This window comes from Alligator sinensis, unplaced genomic scaffold (assembly GCF_000455745.1).
Source record: "Alligator sinensis unplaced genomic scaffold, ASM45574v1 scaffold295_1, whole genome shotgun sequence".
NCBI lineage: Eukaryota > Metazoa > Chordata > Crocodylia > Alligatoridae > Alligator > Alligator sinensis.
The window spans coordinates 711851-721751 of record NW_005842754.1 but is presented as its reverse complement, the minus strand read 5'-3'; the positions used below and the strand labels follow the sequence as shown (position 1 = coordinate 721751).

Sequence of the window (9901 nt, the reverse complement as noted above, 5' to 3'; positions counted from 1 at the left end):
CTGCCCCTAATGAAACCATGCTGGTTGCCCTTGAGCATCATCCCCGATGCCGGCCCATCACAGATGTGCTCCTTGATGATCTTCTCAAAGAATTTCTCCAGGATTGAGGTAAGACTGTTGGGCCTATAGTTGCCCGGGTCCTCCCTCCTCCCTTTTTTAAAGATGGGGACCACATTGGCTATCTTCCAATCATCTGGCACCTGGCCCGAGCACCACAAGTGCTTGTAAAGCCGTGCTAAGGGCCCTGCAATAACCCCTGCTAGCTCCCTCAACATCCTGGGGTGGAGAGCATCTGGACCTGTTGATTTGAACACATCCAGCCGCTCCAGAAGCACTCTAACCTGGTCCTTCTCAGCCTTAGGTCTTGAGGCATTCCCCTCGACTCCATCTTGAATCACGGTGGGGGAGTCCCTGTCCCTGCACAAGAAAACGGAGGTGAAGAATTTGTTAAAGATGTCTGCCTTCTCTGGCGCGACCATCAGGTTGCCCAGCGTATCTTGCAGGGGCCCCACATTTCCCGGCGCCTTCTTCATCCTCCCTATATATTTGAAAAAGGACTTTTTATTATCTTTGATCTTGGACGCTAGTCCTAGCTCTATGTCCGCCTTAGCTTTCCTAACAGCCCCCCTACAGGCCCGAGCAGTGGAGGTATACTCCTCTTTGGAGATCACCCCCGCTTCCACCAGGTGTACGCCGCCTTTTTGGCAACCAGGCATTCCCAGACGTCCTTGGTGAGCCAGGGAGGCTTTTGGGCACTCTTGCCCCCCTTGCTTCTAGTTGGGATTTTCACTTCTTGGGCCCTGAGTATCGTCTCCTTAAGGAATGACCACTCATCTTGGGCGCTGAGTTCCCCTGCCCTCGAGAACCCCAGCGCCTCTCCCACCAATCTCCTCAACTCCTTGAAGTTGGCCGTCTTGAAGTCTAGGGCTACCGCCTTGCTGCAGGCCCTTGTCACCCTGCGCTGGATGATGAATTCCAGCAAGTGATGATCGCTATCACTCAGGTGGTCAAGGACCTGGAGCCCCCTTACCAGATCATTGTCTGTGGCCAGGACCAGGTCCAGCAGGGCATCCCCCCTGGTAGGACTGTGCACCTCCTGGGTTAAGTGGAGGTCCTGTATCTCAGCCAGGAACCTCCTGGATCGGTCGGACCTTGCTGACTGCTCCTCCCAGCAGATGTTGGGGTAATTTAGATCACCCATGACAACTACATCCCTTGCCTTAAGTACCTCTGCAAGCTGGCCCAAAAATTCCCGGTCCAGCTCCTCCCCTTGGTTGGGGGGTCTGTAGTAGACCCCCACCGTTACATCCCTCTCCCCACGACCCCCTTGTATCTTGACCTAAAGCACTTCAGCTTGCCCCTCCTCCAACCCCATTTTGCTGGCAGAGGATGTGAATTGCTCTTTGTCATAGAGCGCCACACCCCCTCCCTTCTGTCCTTCTTTCTCTATCCCGCCTGTAGAGCCTATAGCCCCAATGCTAACTGCCCAGTCATGGGATGAATCCCACCACGTTTCTGTGATCCCTACTATGTCTGGGTTTGAACTGGTTATTCTGATGGCGAGTTCCTCCTATTTATTCCCCATACTCCGAGCATTAGTCTAGAGCAGAGCTTTCCAAACTGTGTGCCGCGACACATTAGTGTGTCGGCAGCCGTGTGTAGGTGTGTCACGCGAAATGCAGAAAATTTTGCGGAAGGGCACCGCGGAGCTCCCTTACTCGCATCTGCTTCCCTTGGCCCCTCCCCTGGAACTGAATTACTGTGTCGCGAAATGATGCATGTCTAACAAGTGTGTCACCAACATGAAAAGTTTGGACAGCTCTGGTCTAGAGGCACCTGAGGTCTCCTGAGGGAGCTCTTGCCTTCCTCCCACTCCCAGGACAGTTGTGGCTTCCTGTGTTTCCCTTCCTCTTATCACCCTGTGTGCTGGTGAAGCATCCCCTCCACTCGAAGCAGCCCCTAAGAAAACTCTACATGGATTTGGGAGCCCTGGAGCCAGTGCAGAGATTTGGCTTTGTCTTAGTTTTGCTGAGCAGAGTGCTGAGTCCTGGCCATTAGATCGACACTCCCACTCACCTGTTACTAGCTCCCCACAATTTGCCCTTCTATCATACTTCAGCATAGAAGCCCCTGTCTCCAGCACATATCATGCAGGATCTAGTGCCCATTCTGCCTGCACATGTCATGTTTTTTTTCACTTCAGCGACACCCTCCCAGTAGCTCTGGCACTCTGGGTTGGAAATGAGCGGGAACGCTGTCACAGGGGCCATGGCTGCAGGGAGAAAAACATCACTAACCTGCACTGCCCATGTCATGCCCCCCCTGCCCTGTGGTGCCCTCTGCTTCTTTACACTCAGTAACTGCTGCCCCTCTGCTGCCACACTAGACCCAGCTGCATGTCTATGAGGACCAACAGCTGGAGCTCTCCTTGCTGTCATGGTAGCCTAGATATGCAGTGCATAAAGACTGGATCAATTCACCCGAGCTGAGGACTGGGCCAGATGGCTTGGGGAGAGGGGGAAGGAGGGGGCACACTGGTGAGCACCAGACGTGTGGCATGGGAAGGTGTCCCTGGGGCATTGTCCACTACAGTGTATTTCTAGTGCCAGTGCACACCATGGGGCAGGTAGGGGAGGGGCTGGTGGCATAGCTCATCCCAACATCTCTTCTCTGCCTATGCTGTCCAGACCTCCTCTTTAAAGCCTAGCAGTTTGCGTTCAGAGAGTCCTGCCCTGTCATTGGCCTCAAAGAGCTGCATCATGGGAAAGCACTGGGGTCTCTAAGCAAACTCTACATGGATGCTGCAGGGCTCACCTCCATTCATGAAGAGGAGCTGGAGACTCAAGCAGCCAGTCATGCTGCCCAGAGCCCCCACTGCACACATTATGGCCCCCCAGGCCCAGCATAGCCAGAGCTGTGCATAGAAAAGTGCAATTACTGCTCACTCCCTGACTGGCTCTCTACATGCCGTGGGCCCTTCAGGATCCCTGTTGAAGCTGTCCTGCCTGGACACCCTGCCCAGCATTGTTCCCCCTGCAGGCTCCCTCCACTGGGCTAGGGTCAGTCCTTTCCCTGCTGTCTGTGGCATGAGTAGCCAGCCCAGTTGTCCTTTGTCCTTAGGAAACAAAAGGGGGATTGGGCCCCTGGCTCCCAGGACAATTGGGAGGCTTGAGAGCAGATGCTTTGTAGTCTGGAAGTTTCCTGATGGAAGTGCCTGGCACACAGTAGACACTGCTGGGAGTCTTGCTTCTATTGGGGGTTACTCTCTGTTCTTGGGAGCATGGCATAGGGGTGCCAAACCCCTGGCCCTCCTTTTCTCTGTGGGCTGCTCTCCAAAGTGCTACAGCACAACTGGCTGCTGCAGTTACCATTGTATTGTGTCACCCCCCATCCAGTGGTTACACACAGCTGGCTGGGGGGGAGGTCATTGCTGGGCCCTGGCAGGCATACAGGGGAGATGAGGGGGCCCAGTTCAGCTGGTGTGTCCAGCCAGATGAGGGCAATGTCATAGTTGAAGGTATGGGCATCAGACAGAGGATGAATGGGGACCTGCATAGAGAGAGGAGGATGGAGCTGCACAGCACCCAACACTGGGGCATGTGGGAGCACAGAAGCCCAGCTTCCAGCTGGCAGCAAATGAATCTTGATATGCCAGAAAGGAGTACCTGTCCCAGCACCTAGGGCAGCCAGGAGCTGATCCTGTGCTTTCCTGACAGTATCCCTTGAGGCTGCTTGATGCCCACTTTGTGCATGAGCTGAGACTCCGATCCCCCAGGCTGGGCATCCCCAAAGTGCAGAAGCAGCTGTGGCAGGGCCAGGAAGGGCATTCCAGTGCCTACTATGGAGCTCCAGTCTTCCTCTCAAAGGATCAGTGCCCTCAGGCAGAGGGGGAGGATGTGTTGCATGCTGGGGACCATCTGCAGCACTGCAGTCACCAGCTAACAGATCCTCTTTCCCCCAGGAGAGCTGCCATTGGAAAACCGCCCCTGTCAATCTGGGGGAATGAGGTCCTCTGCTGAGAGTTAGTGGCAGGCTGGGCAGGGAAGAGAAGGCTGGCAGAGGGGCTGGTGTCAGGCACAGCATATTGGTTTCAGCTGGTAGCTGAGAGGAGGGCAGCATTCTGTTTGGGCTCTTGGGTGCCTGGCGGCACAGGCTCCCCATGCAGTGATGTGGAATCCCATTGGACCCTGGGCCACCATTCTGATGGCAGCAAAGCACATGACTGGGTGTCCCAGGTATGTAGTGGGTGTTTGCTCAGAAAGCTCCCAGCTCTGCAGGACAGCCCCTGGTAGCCCTGCAGGCTACCTGGGCGATGCTCAGCACTTGGGTGGGCTCTGCAAAGTTGCTTCGGTCAAATTGCTTCAATACCGCCACATTCAAGTCCCTAGGAGAGAGCTGGTAGAAACTGAACCTGGGGGAAGCAGTTTGCAGCAGCACTAGCCTGCCCTGCCCTACCCTGAAGGCTGTCAGGACTGGAGCAGGGCCAAGCCCTGCTGTCCAGGCATAGGAGTGTGATGGCACAAGCAGCTTGTTAGGTACGGCAGGAGGTTGAGTTGATGCCCCTTTACCTGGAAAAGAGCTAGCAACCGAGAAGCCTCCTTGCTGAAGGAGCTCCTGGGATTTTTCTACCTGGGACCCTCCCGCTGGGTGGTGCTCAGCAACACACCCCCTCAGGCTGGCAGGAGCAGTGCTGATCCATACTGGGCCTATCTTAACCCAGGACAAACAGTGGCACTGCTGTTTGGGACCACAGGAGGCAAGGGTGATCTAGAGTTAGGCAGTGAGGGCTCATGGCCCCAGAGGGGATGTAAAGCCCAAGTGGTTGCTGATGGGAAGGAGACAGCAAGGAGCAGGACTCCTGTGCTTGCAGCTCCCTGCTTGAAATACCTAGGCACCATGGTTATGGGTCAGGGCTAGGAGGGGCCTGGCTGAGACCTGGAATCTAGCCAGGACCTGCAAACTTGGGCAACATGGCTGCTTCACCAGTCTGGAATCCAGTTCTCATTGGTGTCTCCCTGCCTCATCAGTAGCAGCCATGGACCTGACACCAATCTCCCCAGTGCTGCTGTGCTCCTGGCCTGGGATGGGACACTGAGCTCTATGAGCTTTAGCTATAAGATGGCTCTGCCCTCACTGAGGTCCTAGATCTTCTGCAATGGCCTGGGGTCTGTGGGTGGGGAGGTGCTGCAGTGGTATCTAGCTATGTGCCTGGAGTGAGGGCTGCAGAGTCATCATGGACGTGATTCTGTTGCCATGTCCCATGTGAGGCCCTGTGCCCAGTGAGTGTGAAACACAGGTCTTCTGATGAGAAGCTATCTAGCTCCACCCCATGCCATAGACACCGGTACTGGGTACCAGAGAATAGAGACTGCTGTCTGCCAGGCTGAGAATCCCTGTTTTCTCCCTGGCCTTCCCAAAGACCATGTGAGTATCCCTTCCATGGCTTCCTGGGACTGAGGCTTGTCTGGGGCCCAGCCCAGTGGGTGTGGTCTGTGGGCCAAGGCTTTACATCATTCTGCAGTTGGCTGAGTCACTACCCAGTGCTCATTAAGGAGGGACCCTCCACAGAAGTGTCAGCCTGTATAATCCTGAAACAAAGGGGCACAAACATCACCAGCTGCTACCCCTTTGCCTTGTCGCCTCAATCCCAGGAAAACTCAAGGCACTGGTAACTGTGACCTTGTGCTGGAACCCGCACATCACAGTGACTGCTTTAATTGGCACATCACCCAGGCACTCTCCCAAGTCTTCAGTGGGGGAGCACCCCTTCCCATGGCTTCCTGTTTGCCACTGTGACCATAAGTTTCTAAATAGCCACAGGCATGTGTGCACAGATTCATAGAAGTAGAAGTAGGGTTGGAAGGGACCTTGTAGATCATCAAGTCCGACCCCCTGCCTGGGCAGGAGAGAAAACCAGGCTCAAATGACCCCAGCCAGGTAGATGTCAAGCCTCCTCTTAAAGCCCCCCAGGGTAGGAGCCATCACCACTTCCCTTGGAAGTTGATTCCAGATCCTAGCCACCCTGACTGTGAAGTAGTGCCTTCAGATGTCTAGTCTAAACCTACTCTCTAACAATTTGTGGCCATTATTCCTTGTTACCCCGGGGGGTGCTAGGGGGAACAGAGTCTCTCCCAAACCCTGCTGGTCCCCTCTGGTGAGTTTATAGATGGCCACCAGGTCCCCCCTTAGCCTTCTCTTGCGAAGGCTGAACAGGTCAAGGTCCCGTAGACTCTCTTCGTAGGGTCTGCCCTGCTGTCCCTGGATCATGTGGGTGGCCCTCCTCTGGACCTTCTCAATGCTGTCCACATCCCTCCTGAAGTGCGGCGCCCAGAACTGAACATAATACTCCAGCTGTGGCCTGACCAGTGTCACATAGAGGGGGAGGATCACCTCCTTGGCCCTGCCTGAGATGCATCTGTGGATGCACAGCAAGGTACGGTTAGCCCTACTGACCGTGGCCTCGCATTGTCGGTCCATGTTCATCTTGGAGTCAATAATGACTCCAAGATCTCTTTCTGCCACCGTGCTCTCAAGAAGGGAATTTCCCAGCCTATAAGTGTGCTGCTGGTTCCCACTGCCCAAGTGTAGCCCCTTGCACTTGTCAATATTGAAACCGATCCTATTGTCGTTAGCCCACCCCTGTAACCTGTCCAGGTCCTGCTGTAATCTGTCCTTCCCTACTAGCGTGCCCACCTCACCTCAAATCTTGGTATCATCAGCAAATTTAAACAGGCTGCTTTTCACCCCATCATCCAAGTCACTAATAAAGAAATTGAGCAGCGCAGGCCCAAGGACCGAGCCCTGGGGGACTCCACTGCCCACTTCCCTCCAGGTCGAAAAAGACCCGTCCACCACTACCCTCTGAGTATGACTCTTCAGCATCTCTTTGCAATCCATCTTACTGTGTAGGCATCAATGCCACAGTCACCTAGTTTTTTGATGAGAATGGGGTGGGAGACAGTGTCAAAGGCCTTGCTGAAGTCCAGAAGGACTACATCCACCACAACACCTGCGTCCAATGCTTTTGTGACCTGATCGTAGAAGGCAATCAGGTTGGTCTGGCAGGACCTGCCCCTAATGAAACCATGCTCGTTGCCCTTGAGTGTCATCCCTGCTGCTGGCCCATCACAGATGTGCTCCTTGATGATCTCAAAGAGTTTCCCCAGGATTGAAATAAGACTAACGGGCCTATAGTTGCCCGGGTCCTTCCTCTTCCCTTTTTTGAAGATGGAGACCACGTTGGCTTTCTTCCAGTTATCTGGCACCTGGCTAGAGCACCACGAGTGCTCGTAAAGCCGTGCCAGGGGCCCCGCAATAACCCCTGCCAATTCTCTCAACACCCTGGGGTGGAGGGCATCTGGACCTGCTGATTTGAACATGTCCAGCCCCTCCAGAAGCACTCTAACCTGGTCCTCCCCGACCTTAGGCCTGGAGGTGTTTCTCCTGAGTCAGTCTGGAATCCTGGTCGGGGAGTCCTGGTCCCTGCACAAGAAAATGGAGGTGAAGAATTTGTTAAAGAGGTCTGCCTTCTCCTCTGGCGCAACTACCAGATTGCTGAGCATATACTGCAGGGGCCCCACATTACCCGGTGCCTTCTTCATTCTCCCTATATATTTAAAAAAGGACTTTTTATTATCTTTGATCCTTGATGCTAGCCCTAGCTCCGTATCTGCCTTAGCTTTTCTAACAGCCCCCCTACAGACCCGAGCGGTGGAGGTATACTTCTCTTTGGTGATAGCCCCTCCCTTCCACCAGATGTACGCCTCCTTTTTGGCAATCAGGCATTCACAAATGCCCTTGGTGAGCCAGGGGGGCTTTTGGGCACTCTTGCCCCCCTTGCTTCTTGTTGGGATTGTCACCCCTTGAGCCGTGAGTATCGTCTCCTTAAGGAATGACCACTCATCTTGGGCACTGAGTTCCCCTACTCTTGAGGACCCCAGCGCCTCTCCCACCAATCTCCTCAACTCGTTGAAGTTGAGCCTCTTAAAGTCTAGGGCTACTGCCTTGCTGCAGGCCCTTGGCACCCTGCGCTGGGTGGTGAATTCCAGCAAGCGATGATTGCTATCGCCCAGGTGGTCGAGAACCTGGAGCCCTCTTACCAGGTTGTCACCTGTGGCCAGGACCAGGTCCAGCAGGGTATCCCCCCTGCTAGGACTGTGCACCTCCTGGGTTAAGTGGAGGACCTGTATCTCAGCCAGGAACCTCCGTGAGCGGTCCGACCTGGCTGACTGCTCCTCCCAGCAGATATCCGGGTAATTTAGATCACCCACGACAACTACATCCCTTGCCTTAAGTGCCTCTGCAAGCTGGCCCAAAAATTCCCGGTCCAGCTCTTCCCCTTGGTTGGGAGGTCTGTAGTAGACTCCCACCGTTAAGTCCCTTTCCCCACGACCCCCCTGTATCCTGACCCAGAGCACTTCAGCCTGCCCCTCCTCTGACCCCATCCTGCTGGTGGAGGATGTGTATTGCTCCTTGATGTAGAGCCCCACCCCCCCGCCTTTCCTTCCTGTTCTATCTCGCCTGTAAAGCCTATAGCCCCTAACATTAACCGCCCAGTCGTGGGATGAATCCCACCAGGTTTCTCTGAGCCCTACTGTCTGGGTTTGAACAGGCTATTCGGAGGGCGAGTTCCTCCTGCTTATTCCCCATACTATAAGCATTTGTATAGAGGCATTTAAGGCCTTGGATTGCTGTGCGCGCCACCCTCCAATTACCAAGACTATCGGGACCCCTTTTACATACCTGGGTACTCCTTGCATATGTCACACGTCTTGGTCGGGAGGTGTCCTTAAGTCTTCCTGCGGCCCCATCCTCTGGCGAAGCTAGTTTAAAGCTCGCCGCACAAGATCAGCCAACCTGAAAGAGAAGACATGCTTGCCTTTAGGAGAGAGGTGTAGCCCATCCTGCCCCAGCATGTCCCCTGCACGAAAGCATGGGTCATTATCCAGGAACCCAAGGCCTGCCTGGCGGCACCATCTCCGTAACTGCCGGTGCCTCCAAACTAATCCTGTAGGAGGCTCTGGGAAGGTCTGAGGATCACCTGTGTCCCTTACACATGACTGGGCTGGAGTAGGGAGCCTCAAGGCCTTCTCCTGAGGCCTCCCATTGTGACACTAGCAGAGACTGCTCCAGTGCAAGTGGCACCAGAGTGGGACTGCCAGGCTTGGTAGGTTGCTACTAATGTAATCCCTGTGTTACCTAGACAGCAGCACTGGGGCTGTCTTAGCATTGGGGAAATGTTTCAGGGACTGTCTCATGGGCCAGGAGCCTCCTGAGGACTGGCATGCTGGAGGCAGGCTCCCTGTTTCCCTTGCTGGGGAGCTGGCTGTTTCCCAGCCCCAGGGCAACAGGCTGCGCCACTAAGCTGCAGGGGCTGGAGGCACTTAGCAGCTCCTTGCCTGGAGCCTGTTGTCTTCATCATGGGATAGTGTGGGGAGAGGAAACTGCTGCCCACAGCGTGCAGAAGTAACCAACCCTGTTGGGTGACTTACATGAAGGGAGGCCTGCCAGAGCCAGGATCCAGGCACAGCCTCTTCCCCATTGACAATGCAAGAGTAGCCAGTGATCACTTGGGTGATGGCTGGGAACCCACAGCCTGGAGGACACAAGGGATGACTACAGCTCTGTGTGACAGGGGAGTGGGCTGTTCTCCCAGCTCCCTCCCTTTCCTCCCTGCTGCCATGGAGGAGTCTTGCAATGGTTTCCCCAGGTCCTTCTGCCTGGCAGTGCCATGTTGGGCTAAGTGGTCTATAATTTTTTTGGCCAGCTCTTTTACATTTTTTAACTACTAGAAGGATGCTAACAGTCTTCTAACCCTTTGGAATTTCCCCAAGGTTCTTCTTCTTCGGTCATACATATCTTCTTCTTCCAACTCCTTATCTCTCATGTCCCTCTCCACTGT

The 9901-nt window shown here is 54.7% G+C and overlaps 1 pseudogene; it reads right to left on the bottom strand.

The window, feature by feature from the left end:
* The window catches only part of LOC106722828, an 18177-nt pseudogene that overhangs the window by 1638 nt on the left and 6638 nt on the right, over nucleotides 1–9901 (bottom strand).